At 42.3% G+C, this 20,241-nt stretch overlaps 1 long non-coding RNA gene across 1 annotated transcript in view; it reads right to left on the bottom strand.

Annotated features, from left to right (window-relative positions):
* The window catches only part of LOC309528520, a 50,579-nt gene that overhangs the window by 7,017 nt on the left and 23,321 nt on the right, over positions 1-20,241 (bottom strand). Inside the window, exons 2-3 of the long non-coding RNA XR_014217789.1 lie at positions 14,287-14,344; positions 3,806-3,941 (exon numbers count right to left, since the gene is read on the bottom strand). This is a non-coding gene — a long non-coding RNA (uncharacterized lncRNA). The remainder of the gene's footprint in view (positions 1-3,805; positions 3,942-14,286; positions 14,345-20,241) is intronic.

Genomic DNA, 20,241 nt, shown 5'->3' with positions numbered 1-20,241 from the left:
AGTTGGCTAGAATGGGGATGCACATTGGGATAAGTGTTCAAGTGGGAATCCATTGTGCAAATGGACAACATATTCAAGTGGACACCCTAGTACAATGTTATGCACACATGCTGAATTATTTCCGATATCCACAGGCATATTCCCATCCATGTTCAAGTCCAATTAGTACATACAAACTCAAACAAAAATCTTGCTGCACATGAAAATGCCAGTGCAGTGTGGGAATGCAGAAATCATCATTCTGGTTCATGCCAGAGTCTGAAGAGCAACCAGGGAATGATCATAACCTTAACTTCTATTGTGAGCCTTTTAGGTGCCCCTGGATGGCCACTATTGGAGCCCAGGTGAGCCCAACCAATGGAAGCCCATTCAAGGACTTATAGTAGCGCAATGGGGGGCAACGCATCCAAATTGGCTTGGGGGAGTGCCAGAAGAAGTCCTGGAGCAGCAAACTGGGGAAGGAGAAGACAGACAATTCCATCGGGCAAGCAGAAATGCTCCCAGAGCAATCTGCTTAGCACCATGTTGAATTCCTCTCCAGGTGCTGGAATAGGTGGGACTTTGATGCATCAAGGCAATTCTTACATTGCTATTGGTTCTTATGAAACAATAATATGGATACACCTCCACTTCAGCCATGACTTGTCTGAAGAGCCCTTCATAATAAATTATGTTTTCTAGTTTCTTCAAAAAGTCTTAAGTGTTTATTTCTTCCCAAATAGAACTAAAATTTGGGGGTAGGGTGTTGCCTACTCAGGAAATGTTATTGGTATTTAGAAATTTATTCCTTCCTACTCCTGGTTCAGAATCACAGTGTGATTAACAATTTTTAACCATTGGCTGTGTGACTATTCACAGTGTGATTAATAATTTTTAACCATTGGCTGTGTGCACTGCAGTAGGTCCCAACATATTCCTTTCAGGGTAGAGTGAAGGAATTCTATTGAAGCCCAGTTGTCTGTCTTGCCTGGAATTATCCATCAGAGGGCAGCATGGCACTGTTGTTTGTAAAGCATCAAAACATTCGTCAAGATTTGTTTATTTTCTTTATGTAACTGTAAGTTACATTGTTAGGAAGATTCACATACAAACTGTAAATTCGGTTATTAAATAAATGTCCACCACAACATACAGCAAATTTTAACTCTATGCATATTTGGGGATTTGTAGCTACTTGTGTGAGTTTGGATATTTGAGGGTACCAGCAGAACACTTTAAATTACTGCTTTCATGGGTACAGGTGTTAAGATAAAAATGGAAACTCCGTGGGGGTTTTACTCAAGGGGTAAGCCCAGCTTCGCAGCTGACGTGACAGATAAGTATACCAGCAACTGAATACATGCTCAGCTGTTGGATCACATCTCTCTCCACCCCCTAATGAAGGCTTTGTTATTTTTAAAAGTGCTGCATGAGTACACATATCCATCATCTTAGTTAGAAGGAACTCTATTTAGAATGCAAAACTGCTGAAGGGATGGAGAGGGAGATTTATTGGTGACATCACGGGGACCAACCAATCAGCAGCACTGTGCATAGCTATTAGGACTGGGTGATATAGCAATATGTCATCCAAAACTGGTTTGAAGTTCACATTGTGATAATTGTTTCATATTTGAGCTGGCAATATATTGCGAATCACAATGTGTGTAAGGGCTAGGCGATACCTGGTTTTCAACATCGCGATAACTCACCATCCTCACTCATTTCATGCCCTATAGGACATACACCATTGAGATGATCATAGTGTCTTCATTCCTTCTACAACAGCCACTTCATTATCTTCCTAGTCTCCACCACATGCCAAAGCCCAAGTTAAAAACTAAAATGTGGCAATCTGGGAGAATCCAAAGAAGTAAAAAGCTGGACTGGAATTATTCCCTCCTGGGCAAGAAACTAGAAACTGAGTTTATTAGGAACTTGATGGAAACATAGAAGAAAGGGGTATAAACACCTCTTAGCGTTGCTGAGAGATGTGGCTGCTGAAATTTAGACCAGCTGAGAAAGCAATTCTGGGATATTACATAAATGTGCCCAAAATTCTCATGTTGAAAATGCAAGTATTGATACTGAATTTTTACTTCCAATTTGAAAATTTGACCAACTTTGTGTTAAGATGTCATTTGATGTGATGGAGTTGAGGGCATTCTTCATGGCTGGCTGGTTGTGAAAGGGCAGGCTCAAAGGTGAGCAAAAGGAGGGGGAGATGTGAGTTAATCTGGCTCCCGAGTGGAATTGCTAAGGAGTTGTGTGCGTGTTAAGATCTTTAAGTGCATATCACAAATGTGTAATTCAGTGTGACTGGAGGTGGGTGTTGATTTTTTCTATTTTATACTGTTTTGATTGATTTGTCGTTCATTCATCCCATCTTTCTATGCTATTCTCTTTCGGCCCCAAAGTGCTATATAAATCTTAACAACATGTTTGTAGCACCTAACCCTTCAGAGAGTGAAGAGTCTTGCTCCCTTTTCTAGTCTGAGCTGTGCTTTTGCTTCCCTGACTATCTTACCACCTTAGGCAGCATTTTTTATTACTCCTGCTGCGACTTCCTTCTTGAATTACATGCGGGATCTACCCCTTTATTTATTTATATATATTATCAATCAGATTTGTAGACCACCCTTCATCCAAAGATCATGGGACAATTTACAACATAAGAACACTTTGGGGGAATGTGAAAGAGAAAGAAGTCCTCAAGGCTGATTTCCCTAAAGTGTAAAGACACGTATTTCCATAAAATAATAACGAAAATACACACACACACACACACACCCCCCAATAAAATCAGAGGTGACACAATGAAGGATATGGCATTACAATATTCTCTAAGGTTTGGCTTTATCAGTAGGTGCGAATGAAGTCTAAGCAAAAGAAAATATTCACAGCATTCTTAAAAATCCTGAAAGACGGAACTTCACTAAATGCTTTCAAAACATAACAAAACAAAACCTGATAGCAGTTCCTGCTCATTTTTAGAACATTGGTCTGATCCAGCACAGCTGTTCCTAAGGACTATCTAATGGCCCGCCAGGTGTACCAGAAAAGCCCACAGGACAAGAGTGCAAATGTTGTAACCCAAAAACTGGTATGCAGAGGCGTGTTGCCTCTTATCTTCTTATAAACATCATGATTAATAGCCACTGACAGCTTTATCCTCCATTTAAAATTTGCATTGAAAATGAAAGTCTATGCCTGGTGCCAAATATTTAAAAAACCACAGAGATGTATTTTCTTGTTTGGCTGATTCTTTAAAGGCTGAATTAATCATTACTCTCACGATCAGATTTTTAGTTAAGCTCTATCAAACTATAGGAGACCCAACATCTGGACCACATCTTCATGGGCACAAAGAAAAGCCAAGGCTTCATCTATTCTACATTCAGACAGTTGTCTGTGTCACCATAGAGCCGTTGCACTCAGATTACACTGTCTCCACTGTGTTTGATAGAGAGGCTGCTGGGGCTGACATCATCCCACAGCACATAGATACATCTTTGCTCAGAATACACCATCAAAACATGGCAGTTTCTCAATCTGCCAGCTTAAAAGGAAATCTGCCTGCCAGAATTCAAGGAGCACATCAGTATGCTTGTGAGAGAAAGAACATTGGCAAAAGAGACAGGAATGAGAATGTGGCAGGTGCTTTCCATGTAGACAACTCTCTTGGAAACCAGCCATTTTGAATGAAGGGATAATAATAAAACTTGAGCATTGCATCCAGTCTGAAAGTGAGCTCCAATTTTCGAAGCGACAATGCCTCCCTTTACGCATACAAGACATACCTGAACATATAATGCAAAGCATTTACCTCAAAGATGTTAGACTTGCCCTCTTTCCTCTGAAGCTGTAGGCCGCAACTGGATAGCCTGAACTAACATGTGAGAAGGCTTGGCAGACTCTTTTCTTCTTCTTCATTCACATCTGGAGTTGGAAAGGGATTTTCCCTGAAGTAAAAAGAAAAAAAGGCATGAGGTAATTTGTTCAGAGTCTTTGGTTATGCTTTTTCTTTCAGGGTTTTGTTTTTGTAAATCTAGTAAAGCCAGCTTGCATTCAGCAAGCATAGTTACAGTCCTGGCTGCCACTGGAAATATGCCCTCTCTCAGAGAGAGGATTTTTGTCTTTAATGTGTGAAAGAGAACTCCAGTAGCATTCAGTTCTGTCACATGCACTAGTGGCACAGAGCCACCTTCCTGACACCAGTATTGCTGCAGCTTACCTAGGCAGAGATTGCAGAGTGGTGCTGAGTCGGGGCTGTGCAGACACACTGGCAGAGCTAATCCAGTCTGCATAGCCTGGACCTCACCTCCACCTTGTCCACCCAGGTAATTGCTGGTAATCATGGGAGTGGCTCTGAAGCGGCTTGAACCAAACTTCTATCTAGCTTGCCTCACTTCTGCAAGCAGAAAGAAGTTCCAGGTGGAGCAACACCAGCATTATTTTCCACCAACTGAGAAAGCAATAGGGACTTCCATGATGCCTTTGTAATATTTGCTTTAATTATAAAGATTAGAAGAGCACAGTAGAGGCAAACCTACCTATTCTACACACACACACACACACACACACACACACACACACACACACACACCTGTCCAAGAGGTCACATCAGTTTATCATAGAATCATAGAGTTGGAAGAGACCACAAGGGCCATCGAGTCCAACCCCCTGCCAAGCAGGAAACACCATCAGAGCACTCCTGACATATGGTTGTCAAGCCTCTGCTTAAAGACCTCCAAAGTAGGAGACTCCACCACACTCCTTGGCAGCAAATTCCACTGTCAAACAGCTCTTACTGTCAGGAAGTTCTTCCTAATGTTTAGGTGGAATCTTCTTTCTTGTAGTTTGGATCCATTGCTCCGTGTCCGCTTCTCCGGAGCAGCAGAAAACAACCTTTCTCCCTCCTCTATGTGACATCCTTTTATATATTTGAACATGGCTATCATATCACCCCTTAACCTCCTCTTCTCCAGGCTAAACATGCCCAGCTCCCTTAGCCGTTCCTCATAAGGCATCGTTTCCAGGCCTTTGACCATTTTGGTTGCCCTCCTCTGGACACGTTCCAGTTTGTCAGTGTCCTTCTTGAATTGTGGTGCCCAGAACTGGACACAGTACTCCAGGTGAGGTCTGACCAGAGCAGAATACAGTGGCACTATTACTTCCCTTGATCTAGATGCTATACTCCTATTGATGCAGCCCAGAATTGCATTGGCTTTTTTAGCTGCCGTGTCACACTGTTGGCTCATGTCAAGTTTGTGGTCAACCAAGACTCCTAGATCCTTTTCACATGTACTGCTCTCAAGCCAGGTGTCACCCATCTTGTATTTGTGCCTCTCATTTTTTTTGCCCAAGTGCAATACTTTACATTTCTCCCTGTTAAAATTCATCTTGTTTGTTTTTGCCCAGTTCTCTAATCTGTCAAGGTCGTTTTGAAGTGTGATCCTGTCCTCTGGGGTGTTAGCCACCCCTCCCAGTTTGGTGTCATCTGCAAATTTGATCAGGATGCCCTTGAGTCCATCATCCAAGTCGTTGATAAAGATGTTGAATAAGACCGGGCCCAAGACAGAACCCTGTGGCACCCCACTAGTCACTCTTCTCCAGGATGAAGAGGAACCATTGATGAGCACCCTTTGGGTTCGGTCAGTCAGCCAGTTAACCTCCAGTTAAATTCTCCACTCCTCTCCAAATTCAATACAAAAGTTGGCTGTTTCTCACAAAATATATGCATTTGCTGAAGATTGCCTCAGGTCTGCAGGTAAACTGACTGTTCAGAAAAGCATTCACAGTCATTGATAAGCATGAAGTAATTTTGGCAAGTTCCTGACTCCCACAAGGCAGCCTATTAGGAAAAGACCATAGTAATAGAGGCAAATTCAAAGTAATCAAGACAGCCCAGACTCAAAACAGCCACCCCAAACAGAGGTTGATTCACATTTACAGATGGGAACACCCACCCACCCCTGCTGCACTTTAGCTTCTGGCAGTATTTTGCTGTGTTAGAACTACATCCCATACATGGAAATAATAAGGCAAATTGATAGCTCAGTTGGTATGAGACTCGGCATAAGACTCTTAATCTCAGGACTGTGGGTTTGAGCCCCAGGTTGGGCAAAAGATTCCTACATTGCAGGGAGTTGGACTATGATGCTAAGCACAAGACTGGTGTTGATCCTTAGCTATAATTTTTTTCCTCAAGGACCATGTGGAGGGAGGGGCCGGGTGTAAAAAGTAGTAGTTTCAACCCACCTTTTAAAATCTGGGAAAATCAGGAATGGGTAGAAGTTGTTGTTCTGAAGGAAGTGATAATATTTGGACATTGGTTTCTGTTTTAGATCTCCTCTGAAACAGGTGAGGCTAACAGTGCAATAATAAAGCACCTGGCAAGTGTTGAATGCATTGGACATACAGCAAACCTTGAAGCAAGCCTCAATATTACAGGGTAGTATTCATCCTAGGACCAAGGAGATTGGTCCATCAGCACAAGCATTTCTGCTTGCCCAACAGTACAATCATCTCCCTGTCAACTGTACTGGGAGCTCGCCCAACCCTCCAGAGCAGATCTGAAGGTGGGGCATGGAGTGAAGTCCTTGTACTCCTACTCACACAACTACTTAGATGAATATGCCCCTTAATCCCCATCTTGCATGTGGAGGGAAAATCTTTGCTTAAGGCCTTTCAATTAGCTTTTAGGAAGTAGCCAGAGCAGAGTTCTTTCGGGGCTGCCTCTGAATTGCACTACTCAGTTCCTCCTTGTGTGCCTACTGCTCTGATCAATTTAGGTGAAAGGCACAGAAAACATTTTAATTATAAAAAGTGCACTCAAGGCTGAAATGGGGTGTGAACAATGAATTTCCAGCTCATTCTCCTAGCTACTGCACTAAACTATAATACAGTCTATTGTTTGAAGATGAAGGTATTTTGATGGTTATGGCTGTTGGTGTTGTGTAAATCTAATTTCCATTTAATTGCAACTGCATTTGTCATGATTCTACAAAAAATGTGGGTCACAGATCTGCTGTCTTTTCTGCAGAGACAAGATCAGGCCCTGGCTAACTTTTTAAACGAGAGCTTGGTTTTTGCAGTTTGGGTCTGCGGCTGCTGTTGCTGAATACCAGGTCCACTCTGAGTGAGACCTTCCTCATCCAATATTTGATTATGGATCAGGAGGCTGATCTGTTCTGCATCACTGAGATCTGGGTGGGTGAGCAGGGTAGAGTTGATTTCACCCAGCTGTGCCCACCTGGCTACTCAGTGCAGAATCAGAGCAGACTTGAGGATGAGGGAGGGGAGTTGCTGTGGTCTATAGAGATTCCATCTCTCTCTCCAGGCTCTCTGCCCAGTTGAGGGGGAATCTAGAGTGTGTGTTCCTGGTGTTGGGCAATCAGGCAGGTTAGGGATTTTGCTAGTTTATTTCCTGCCTTGCTGCCCAGCAGTCTCCCTGTCTGGGCTGACAGAGCTGGTTTCAGAGGTGGTGTTGAGGACTCTCAGACTGCTGGTTCTGGAGGACTTCAACATCCATGCCAAGGCTCAGGACATCATGGCTGCCATGACAGCCACAGGGCTGTCCCAACATGTCACTAGCTCAAGCCATGTGACAGGCCACACTCTGGACTTCGTTTGCTCAACAGGGCAGGAAGAGGCACTTCTTCCTGTGCCTCCCCTGTCAGAGGTCTGGAGGGTGGCAACACAAGAACTGCAGTGGCTCTGCATTTGTGGAATGTTCTCCCCAGGGAGGTTCAGCTGGTGCCTTCATTATACACCTATAGCCACCAGGCAAAAATGTTCATCTTCTCCCAGGCCTTTGGCTAACAATCTATGGCCTTTTAAACTCTGTGTGTGGTGGGGTATTGTTTTTGTTTGTTATTATGCTATAATCCAGAAACACCAAATGGCAATCCCCCCAGAACTATATATACAATAGTAAATTCCTTGGATATAGTAAGCTAGAATGTCTGGGAAACAACAAATCCAGTTCTCTTGCCCCTGCCAACTAGCTTTCTATAGGCAGAGATTTCATGATGTTAAGGGGTATTTCATCAAGTACGTATTCAGACTGCCATACTGTGGTCTCAGAGACGCTGTACCTCATGTTACCTTATGAGCATGTGGCTTTTTAGATAATTGGAAACGAATACACTTTAAAATTCACCAACCATTCTTTTTTGTGCACTAGTTCTAGAATCTTGGCTGAATGAAGTTGAGTCCCAGCTGGCCAATTACTGAAATGTACAATTCCTGTATAGCACTGAATCAAAGTGAGCATTTCCAATGACTGGAGGAGCAAATACCAATTCGCAAAAGTACTCATAAAACAGAAATTGCCTTCTCCCCATCCCGCACCCCCTCCTATCCTTATCTGGGAGCACAGATGAGCTCTCAGTTCCAAGAAAATATATTAGCAATGTTAAAAATAGAATTTCCACCAGACAGCAAAGAAATTAAGAGACACAGCTATATGGCATGCTCAAAATCTTCATGCAAGTTACTTGTACCCTGAGTACATATATAAAAGCTGAGAAGTAAAGAAGAACATAACAATGCCTTATTATGCGAAGGATTAGCAAATTTGATTGATGTTTAGTACTATTAAAGTAGTAGATCCTATAAACGTATTGTGCAATAAGATTAAACTTTCAAATCTGAAAGTAAATGGACATTCTTAATAACTGCAGGTGTGTGAGAGAGTGGCTTATTTCAGAACTGGGGACGGGGGAGAACATATGACCCAGTGCTGTTGGGCTCTATTCTCATTAGCCCCAGTCAGCATGGCCAAAGGTGATGCTGGGAGGGTTGATGGGAGAGGTAGTCTAGCAACATCTGGAGAGCCACATCTTCCATATTCCTGTTTTAGAGGTAGAAAAGCACCATGTTCTTGTCTACTTGCATAGTTGTCTCAGCTGGCTTTAACCATTTCACTCGCTTTTCCATGGAGCCTCTTCCTGCTATACCAGCACATCTTTCCATCATTTGAAGGCATCCCTTGATGCTGCTGCCTCACCATTCAGCAATTCTGCAGCTGGCCATAAACTGCACTTCCTCACAGTGCCTCATGGATAACATGACCCCGGGGATGGGCTGAGTCTACAGGTCTCAGTCCAGGCCCATTAATAGGCAGAATGGATGGGCTTGTTGGCACCCATCATGGTGTGTGTGTGTGTGTGTGTGTGTGTGTGTGTGTGTAGTATCCACCCAACAAAAATACAGCCCCATTTTCACAGAACTAGAATTCCCAAAGATGCTTCCAGCCACAGAAAGAGGCACTCAAAAGATAGGGTGCATATCTGTACTGAAGGAAACTAGGCCTCTTCTGCAATACTATGTTCCTGCTGATTTGTGTGCTCAGCTGTGGTAAAAGAGCTCCCTTCATTTCAGAATGAAAAAATAATGTTTTTGGCTGGTCAGAGGTATAATTTAAAATTTGTGTTTCCCCACCTTAAATAATGTGGTTGTTCCATGGTTTCTGGTACATTGCTAGTAATTAAGGCAGCAAGGCAATATGAAATAAAAAGGTAGATTTCGTGGCAAGATGAATGGTCTTTTAAACGAATAGTTTTAGTTTAAACAATTCTTTAAACTCTATTTTGTGGTTTTAATTTTGCTGATATGTTTAATGGTTTCCTCATTTATTTCATTGAAGGATACTAAGTTCTCTTTCTATGTATGATACTAGGAACCCAATTCTAACTCTGATATTGTGATTTTTCAGCAGAAAGGAAATCTCTAAGTATATTATTTATCATTTCAGCTAATACAAATACAATGTATAACTTATGGTGGCAAATTCTTACCACCAGAACTTACCACTTAAATATCAGTATCTCATTCAAGTAATCTGCTGTAGGTGCAACAGTTTTAATGCCTGCTGCAATAGAATCCCTTTCATTTCAAGGCAATTAATCAATCCACATGCCCATTTCCATCACATGTGCAGATGGGTTCCTTCCACTGAAATGAATGGGCACTATTCTCCATTTAGGAGTGACAGTGTAACATACGTAGCATTCTGGATTGAAAGGCAAGAGATGTTTCAGAAATAGAGAGATTCCAACTTGACTCACAAATTCAATCTTAGGAAGTTAAAAGCTTTCTCCTAGTTTTTTGGTGAAGCCATTAATCATATCAGTAAAAAGGACTTCAATTAACCTTCCAAAAGTAAGTATTAATTTAGAGAAGAAATCACCCTTCTCAAAGAAATGTCCTTCACATGGCCTGAAACTAATCTGGATAAAGCACTATAGCAACACAGTGGAATGGATTCAGGTGCTATTTATGCGGTTCTGACCTCCGTTTTCAGTCACATTCCTAGCAGTCCCTTGGAAATATTAAGAGGCATGCCAACACATTACTGGGCTGTGTGAGCTGTGGAACTGAAAAATTCCCCCTCCCTTTTTCTTCATTGATCATTTATTAAAATCCAGTGAGGAGGGAAAGCCAACTTTTAAGTGCCTGCCTGGTGTCCTCATTCAAGTTTGTGAATCCTTCCTGTCTTACTTAATGAATGGTCTGTAATTTTCTAACATTTCAAGGGCAGGTCTGCATAAATCCACACTGCACTGGAAACCTCATTTTGGATTCTTCCAAGGAAAGTTATTTTTACAAAATATTTTTCTTCCTCCCTTCTCTTTCAACAGGATTATCTGGCTTTTTTCATATCTTATGTTTTCCTCCAGTCACTTTTGCTTCGGGAAAATAAATCGCTCCCAGATGGTATCCTCCTTAACGAGTCTGCCAACCCAAATAAATGGCATGCCATTTACTGGCAAGGTGGTGGTACTGATTCAGACCCCTTGGATTTTCCATCATATCTCTCTTGGCTTGTACAGAAAAATTCACACAAGGACGGGGGTGGGGGGAATCAGTTCGTTATATATTTGACGGCTAGGCAGATATGTGGCATGCGAGTGTTATTCATCTAACAAGCAGGTTTCACCCAAGTAAGTAGGCAGTGGCTATGCTGCCTTTATTTCCATCCCTCATTGAGAAGGGACTTGGTCTGATGACAGATACTAACCATTCATTACAACCGCTTTCTGAACTGAGCCAAATTTAAAGCTGGTTCATGCATGTATATTCATGACTTAAGTACTCCACACTTGTTGACCTGAAACTGAGTGTGTGTGAGAGAGTGTGTGCAGATATAGATTCTATTTGGACATAATGTCAAACTATGGCTTGGTGACATGAGAATGAGCCTATGGCGTGTCATTTCCCCTTGAGATTAGGTTGTATAATCCAGGATTCCCCATCCTTGTTCCCTTCTGATGTTTTGGATTACAAAGCTCTGACCATGGTCATGCTGACCAAGGCTGATGGGAATTGTAGTCCAAAACATCTGGACAGCATCAGGGTGGGGGAAGGCTGGTGCAAACCAAAGTTGTCGGTGTGGGCTCTGAAAGAATTTTTGCAATGAGCCACAAACTGGAATCTTGGCACACAAGATTGCAATTCCCTCACTCCAAATGGATGAAGGTTTTTTTCTCTGTTCAACATTGGCCCTGTGAAATAGTCCAAGGGGAGTAAAGCTTCTGAAAGGGTTCATGGAAAGTGCCCCCTGTGATTAGCTGTTCCCTCCCTCCTCCGTGCCAAACAGCTTATTGGCATGATTATCAATTGTCTGGGAACATTTACATGTGGGCACCATTTGATCAGAGCTTTCACTGTCGGGCTAGTATCATTCTGACCTAATCCTTCCTAATTATGCCTTCCAATTATTATTATTTTTTATATATTTTAAATCCATATGTCAGCAGAAGAGAAAAGCAATTAGAAAAAAAGATTCTTTTTGGCAAGGATTCTTTGTGAGCAGACCAAAAACTACGTGAGTCCAATAAGCTTTAAAGATCTCCATAGTCTTCTCATCACTGACAGCATAAAAGTATCTAAAAATTGGAAACATTCCTGGCCTCCCTGAAGTCCTTATAAATCACATATCTTTGTTAGCCTTGACTTCGTTTCTTCTGAGGGAAGGATGTTGGCAAAACTGAGCAGCGCTGGAGGAAATCTAGTCATCTTACAAAAAACCCACCCCAAACCCCACATACCATGTATCCAGCACAAAAGCTTAATAATGAGTTTTGAAAATCTCGTTCAGGGAACACTTAATATTTTTCAACTGGAGTAATGAATTCCACAAACTTCTATGATTTATACGTACATTTGTAAGTTTGGCAATTTTGAAAGGAGAAGGTTATTGAGGCCAGGAGGACTGCTTAAAGTGGGGCGGAGGGTGCATTTCTGACAAGGGCTGCCAGCCAAATGTAGGCTCAAGGCAAAGTGGGCAGTGCCAAACGCTCACATAATCTCTCTCTCTCTCTCTCTCTCTCTCTCTCTCTCTCTCAACACACACACACACACTGTCATTTGAACCTCAGAAGCTGCCTAATACTGAGGCAAACCATCGAGCTCAGTATTATCTACACTGAGTGGCTGTCCAGAATTTCAGTCAGAAGATGCTGGAGATTGAACCAGGGACCTTCTGTATGCAAGGCAGATGTCCTACCACTAAGCTACAGTGGTACCTCGGGTTACATACGCTTCAGGTTACATACACTTCAGGTTATAGACTCTAACCTAGAAATAGTAACTCGGGTTAAGAACTTTGCTTCAGGATGAGAACAGAAATCGTGCTCCAGCAGCGCGGCAGCAGCAGGAGGCCCCATTAGCTAAAGTGGTACTTCAGGTTAAGTACAGTTTCAGGTTAAGAACGGACCTCCGGAACGAATTAAGTATGTAACCAGAGGTACCACTGTATTAGCTGTTCATCACTGTATCCACATCCTTAGCTCTGTGTAAGCTTTTCTGAACGCAGGTTACAAATTGCCAAAAAGGGGAAAATGTGTAACCTCCAAAAGAGGACACAGAGTTGCATAGACTTTGTCTGAGCTAATTTATATGTAGCAAGTGCACATTTAGAAAGAATTAGTAAAAAACAACAACCCAAAAACCCTAAATAGAAATACAACACCTGTCACCATAAGTGCAGAAGGCTGACCCAGTGACCTCTATACCTACTCAGTCTCTTCGCCAGGTGCTGGGTGCTGAGGGGCAATTTCAAGGCCCCTGCCCCCCTTTCTGGTGATTCTTGATCTTTAAAGAAGAATTGAAGCAGACAGCCTTTTGAGTAGAGGACTTTTCCACTGTAAGAGGTTATAGACTTTGCTGTTACTTCATTTCATCCAGTCCCTCAAACTGCACCCTGCTAGTAAAAATCAAGCAGACTTCAAAGAATGTTCCAGCAGCTAAATGCAGCAGTGTAGCTAGCTGCTAGGGCACCTGGGGCGGAGCAAATTCCCTGCACCCGGGGGCAGGGCAAGCCACCCACAGGGCGGGGCAAGCCAGGGCAGAGCATGTTGCATGGAACCTCCATGGAGTCCGCAAGCCCCACGCTGCTGTGCCAGGCAGCACGGAGCCTGCCATTGCCCGAGCCACCCTGCAGTCAACCCCCTCAGTGATGACACTGGGGTGAACAGCAACCACTGCACCCCTCTTCCTATGCCTCCATCTAAATGTGAGTTCTGAAGCTGAGGAAATGGTGGTAGGTCTCTGTGCTGTTCTATCTCATCCAATCAGGGTCTTCTGGGCCAAACATACAGTGTACCTGGATTTCTATCCCAGTAACAGCAGAGCTATTTTGCTAGAAAAATAGGTGCTGAAACTCACCTTTGTTCTCTTATAATGAAACGCCTCCTTTGTTCTCTTATAATGGCAATGTCGCCCACCTAAGAGGTGCCAGAACTGAGTTCTGGCAAGTTCTGACTCGAAAAAAGTCCTGAGTTACAGCACTGAAAAACTGCAAAATATACTTAACAATGATTAGCCAAGTGCCCCCCACTTTTATAAGACTAGAAGTACCTTGCAAGCAATGAAGGTTTTCAAAATAAGCTCAAAAAGCGAAGGTTTGTCTGCTGGGAAAAGATGATATCACATGATGTAAGGAGGATATTTCTGCCATTACCACCACAGCAGTGAATCGCCAAGGACAATTTAAAAGAGGAATTTGGAAGCCTTCTTTCTATTAGCGGGGAGAGATGACCCATGTGTCAGCTGCCTTTTTCTGCTTGTTTCTCCCTATGTGGCCCTCTAATGTGGTAACACTGGACAGAAAAATGATGATTAGTCACTGCCCTGCTTGAAAACATAACGAGCTATCATTTTTCACAGAGCCATTTCAGATGATTTTCCTGCTGAATGTGCCAGCTTTTACTAAGGCCACTCTTTGTTTTCCTGGTCTGCTCCTGTGCATTGAATAATCTGGTCCAACAATTTAGCAAGTGAAGCTTTTCTGCAACTTACCTCCATGGCAGGAAAACCTTCTGTGAAGCCAGCTGCTGTTAAATCCCCAGAAGCAGAGCTGTGGAAACAGATATCAACTTAATTCTGGAGTTGTAAACATGAGATTCATACCCCCCCCCAAAAAAAGAAAGGGGACAGTTGCTTTCTCTCCAAAAACTGAAAATAAATACAACTATTAGGATGGTTAAACTAATAAAATGTCATAATGAAAAATAGAAACAAATCTAAAATATGGATCAATACTTACAAGCTGGTATTTGGTGATGCAATAGACAAAGCTATAGACCAAAAAGAGATAACATGGGGTACACTCTTTTGATGAGCTGGTAACAATTAGTCAGACTAACTGAACACAAATTATAAGCACAAGGAACAAAAACCCTCTTCAGGAGTGCAGAAGGGTGTGTATGGGCCCTGCCCCCTCCAACATCCCTATGTCTGAAGACCCCACCCCTCTGATCCCAACTGTAATATATACAATGTGGATGTCTGAAGACTGCAGGGAAGTCATACCACATCCAGTTTATTACACTGGGTTCCCTGAATGCAAGAGAAAAACTAGCTATGGGTCAATGAAAAGAAGTGGAATCCCCCTTTAAGATCTTCACACTTAATCTGGAAAAGTTTGGAGAGGAACCAAACAGATGTTGGGATGTTGGGGTGGGGTCTATCTCTACTCCATCTTTGCTTTAAGCACACCTGTGTTATTTTGGATGCCTGAAAAGGGCTACAGTCTTTCCTTTATTGTGTTGAGTAGGCTCTCTCACACACAAAAAATCCTAGTGATTCTTACAAGAAAGTTGATAACTAGCATTTTTTAATGGATATAAACTCAAGAGTACCGTATTTTTCGCTCTATAAGGCGCACCAGACCACAAGACGCACCTAGTTTTTGGAGGAGGAAAACAGTAAAAAAAATATTCTGAATCTCAGAAGCCAGAACAGCAAGAGGGATCGCTGCGCAGTGAAAGCAGCAATCCCTCTTGCTGTTCTGGCTTCTGGGATAGCTGCGCAGCCTGCATTCGCTCCATAAGACGCACACACATTTCCCCTTAATTTTTAGGAGGGAAAAAGTGAGTCTTATAGAGCAAAAAATACGGTAATTACTGAATTTCCAAAAAGAAAAAAAGTAATGTCTGAATTGGAACTGAGCTTTGTTTTTGTGTACATGTTTATCGCTTGATCTCTGCAATATCAAAAGATTACTTACATGTGTGAAAGGGAAAATAAGTAAAAACAGATAGAAATCATATAGCCCAATGCTTTTCACAGGAGTCAGTTTTTATATTAAACTATTAGCCATCAAGTGTGCACTGCCATAATTAAGCATAACAACTCCAAGTGTTATTTGTGTGTGTGTGGTTGGGAGAGAGAGAGAAACAGTCCCAATAATGATTATGACAGATTAGTCAGTTTCACACTGAGTACATTTCTGTTGAACAGACACACAAGAAATAGAGCAATGTTTGGCTCAATATATCTACTGCAGAAATCTGAAATGTCATTATTTATCTTCTATTATTTTCCACTAATCTTATTCAAAACCAGCACTTCGTTTTTTGTTACTTTTTTTGAAAAGTGTACACAGTTTTACTCGTAAGGGATTTACAATAAATAATCCTGTTTCTGCACCAAATCCAGTTTTGCTTAAGGGCCAGATTTCCATAACATCTGCTTTTATAATAGAACCCCCCCCCATCATAAAGTAAATGAACCAGCTGAAAAAAGTTCCTTTGTTGTCCTTCTGCTAGGAATCTGAGAACAGCCTCGGCAGCGCCTGCTGACATGTTCCATGTGCTAAAGCTTATAAGGGAAAGAGAATGCAGAGCAGCACCTATCCCAGCACTTGCATTTCGCTGCTAATATTTCACTCTTCGAAGAGTTCATTGAGGAACCAGCTCCCACTTTATACATATACAGTATGTACAATTTCAGATCTTATCAGCTTGGGCTGTTCTGTAACATAAAAATAGTAGGTTGCGTTTGCGGTAGCCTTGCCTTCACACATGTTTGGCCCTGAGGCCATATTAGGCACCCCAGTTTGGCCTATGAGACTGTTATTCCAGGATTTGGAAGGAGAATGCAGGGATAATAGAAAAATGCCTGTGTTAGGGACCAAAAAGTGTTGAACAGAGGAAACTTAGTGACATGCGTAGGTGCCAGCTCTATGGGACTGAGGACAGCTCAGTGCCCACCCCCCCCACACACAAGTATATGAGGATGGGGCTGAGCCCCTCCCCCATTCTTCAGGTCCAGGGCCCCACCCGGCCTCCCCGCAGTGGCAGAGGGCCTCCCCGGGCTTCATGCCCTTCTCCTGTCACATATGTGTGTTGCACTTGTGACATCACATACACGCAACAAGCCCCACCCCCCGCAATGTCGTGTGGAACTTGGCGCCTCTGTGAATTGCACCAGTCAAATGAGAGGGAAACCAAGGAGTTGTCTGGCTGTGAATTTGTGGCCCCAGGCGAAAACTTGGTAGTGTGGCCTGTCACAAGCACTAAATTTTTTGACTTTCTAGTCCTTTTAACAAACCTCTTTAAACCCTCGTGTTACCTGCATGTACATACAAAGCCAGTTCAGCTATTTACCATTCCCCAAACAGGTCTTCCTTGGCTAAGGTTAAATCACAGTTTCTATTTGAAGGAGTATTTCTAGGGCTGAATCGGGGAGTATTGCTCTGCCACTGTCCGTGCTACACCTGTTTTGTGGATAAATGGGAGATTTGTTTCCAGTGTTGTCCCTTTGGCATTTCTCCCCACCAATAAACATGCCTTCTAATAAAATTTAAAAAGTCACTTCGTTGCAGGATTTCATCATTAATCTTGTTCCGCTAGACCATTAGGATGCCAAGATTAACACCAACCTCAGAAAAAGCAATTGAACTGTAAAGGTATGTTGGCATCCTGTCTGGCACACAACAGGCATTCATTCTGGCCAGCCCAGTGCTCCCTGAGCTTCTCATAAAGGGGGGCTTTAAGAAGGCTATGTACAAGATCCAGATATAGAAATGTGAGACCAGATGGCGAGGTAGTGCTTGCTGCATTGACATCAATGAAGCAGCGCCAGTTTGCACTAGCTCAAGCCAGAGCTAGCATGGCTTGCTAAGAGCAGTTTGTTGTATAGAAGCGACATGAGCTGAATGATCACATTATGCTCCCTTCCAGTTGACATAGGCAGCCATTGCTGTGTGATTGTTTACATGATCCAACTCCAGATGGCTTCATGGGCCGCAGTACGATCTTAAAAAGACCGTAAATGTGCCTGAGATGTATATTTTTAGGACCAACCCTATTTTTTGTGTGACTACATACTTTGTAATTGCAAGTTTTTTAAAATTGTTGCTGATGTTGCATCTTAAATTGTTGTGATCTGTCTGGGGGGATCTTAAGGTGAAGATCGGGAAATAAAATATAGCAACAACAGCAACAGTAACAATAATAATAGTAATACAGTCGTAACTTGGATCTCAAACACCTTGGCTCCTGAACAAATCGGCTCCCAAACGACTGAAGTGAGTGTTCCAGTTTTTGAACGTTCTTTGGGAAGCCAGACGCCCAACAGGGCTTCCGCAGCTTCTGATTGGCTGCAGGAGCGCTTTGGTTTCCGAACATTTTGGAAGTCGAACGGACTTTCGGAACGGATTCATTCGACTTCCAAGGTATGACTGTAGAAGAAAACACCATCACTATGTACCAAAAAGCAACTATGAATCAAGTGTTCCTATCATTTTCAGCTGTAGGACTGCTAAAAGTGACTAAATTACTGGTATGGTGAGTCATGCAACTAAGCTGGTCAAACTTCTTCATATGTTGAGCTTCTCGGGTAGACTGGGGGCTTGACTACCTAGTTCTTTACAAAGTGAGGGGAAGTGGACATAGATAAGCTGGGCATGACAGCTTACTCTATGGTATTAACCCCTACATGTGTTAATTAGACTTGGTTATATGAGGCTAGGATAACAGGCTGTTTTTGTGCTCTGCTTTCTCTGCAATTCCATGCACAGCCACTAGGATCTACCTCTCCTCCCTGACTCAGAGGACTCTAGTCCCAAGATCCACATTCATGCTGCAGTGTTTAGCAGCCCTGTCAGGTCCAGCTTTCCTGGGAACTAAAATCAGATTTGACCTAAAACTTGCTTCCACTAGGAATTCAGACCGTCTCCTTTCCCAAATGGATGTTCCTTTGTGCTATATCTCAATGGGACTATAATATCATCCCGATCATTTTCACAGTGAGAGTTAGTTCAGTGTTTTGCTCCACTTTGGGGTACACCTCTTAGGCTGTGTAAATAATGGCATGGGGTAAGGATACTCTTAAAATAAATTGAAACATTATGATAGTTGAATACTTAATCCTAAAAAAAATGCCAAAAAAGGTCCTCTGTTGTTTCTTGGGAAGCTGCTTAATGAGTTGACCAGAATCCAAGGAGACTGAAGTGCAGCAGATGTTTAGCACTTCCTTTTGTTGGATGCAAACGCAGTCCCCATTATTTCCCAATCATGAGGAGCCTCGCCTCTTTCTGGGAAAGGAACCCTTTGCTTTTGCTCTCTAGCAAGTTCCTTTGTTTATCAGTGACATACTCAGGCTTTGGCAACCAGCAGCGTAATAGAGACATGTCAATGGAAACTGAACAACAAAATGGGAATTCCGAGAGGAGTCCTGGCTGCATCATTTTGTTTCTAATTTGGGTGATTTACAGCTTTACTGGAAACAGTAGACATCTGGGATTATCACATTTCATTCCATGGATACACAGAAGGCTGATAATGCACCTAATAACAGGCCTGGGGAAACTTTGGGCTTGGTCTGATACAAACAGAAAAATGTTCATTTATGACAGCAACTGTCATCATTTGGTTGTGTCTCTGAGCAGAATATGCTGGGAGAATCTCGAGATGGTGCAATTGGCTATGCCACTTTGGACTACAAGTCTACGATGCTGCTTTTGAATCCACTAAGCACCTCCTTGCACTTAAAAAGCTAGTGTATCTCCCACGCAGTCTCCGCTCCTACACAGCTGTGAGGAGACTGGAAACATCCGTTTCCACTTTTAAGCTAACTAGAGTTCCCCATTAGATCCAAACTTAGGTTAAACTATGGGTTTGCTAACAAGCAATGAACATAACTGTGGTTGATCCTGGCTCATTCAAAGAAAGTGGAGGTTTATTATTATTATTATTATAATTAATTAATTAATTAATTAATTTCTACCGTACCCATCTGGCTGATTAAAAATACATTAAATCATCAGTCATTAAAAACTTCCCTAAACAGGGCTAAACTAACCAGAGTGACCTATTAGCAATTGGTGACCATGAAGAATGGCAATAGTTCTGCAGTCACAAAGGTGTCAAGCAAATAAATTTTATAAACAATATTGTGTCATCTATGCAAGTGTTCCTAATATAATTTTCTAACTAACTATTCCATTATTCCGGGGGGGGGGAGGAGGCGGGGAGATCTTAGTTTTGTACCAGCCATTGCTAATTCACTCAAGAGAAGACCCACTGCTTGCTTTAGAGTAAGTAGGATGTCATTTGCATTAATAATTGGCAGGATAAAAGTGATGAACAAGGGGAAAGCATCTGGGCCTGCTGTTCGTCCAGATGGCCTCATCCAAGAATTAGTATACAAAGGGGTCTTCAACATTATTTATTCAAATTTTAGGGTTCCTTTGCAGTACAAGGACATGAAAGATAGTCATAGGATGAGCAAAAGAAGCTAGGAGTTCCAATTTAGCTTTCATAGTTTGTAGTTTGTATTGGATCCCAAACCTGGAACTGAAGCAAAACAGGTAGAAGAAGCTTTTTGTGATGGTAGTTTTTTTGTGTTCTTACTGCTTTTAGAGAACATTCCCAAAACCTGGTGTTGATGGTGAGGGCCAGGATGACACATAGTGCCTCCTCATCAGTACTCCCCACTATTTAATTTTAAAATAAATAAATAAAGTAT

Source organism: Podarcis vaucheri (assembly GCF_965113315.1).
Source record: "Podarcis vaucheri genome assembly, chromosome: 3".
NCBI classification, from domain to species: domain Eukaryota; kingdom Metazoa; phylum Chordata; class Lepidosauria; order Squamata; family Lacertidae; genus Podarcis; species Podarcis vaucheri.
The sequence above is the reverse complement of the archived record's forward strand: the minus strand, read 5'-3'. Positions and strand labels throughout refer to the sequence as shown.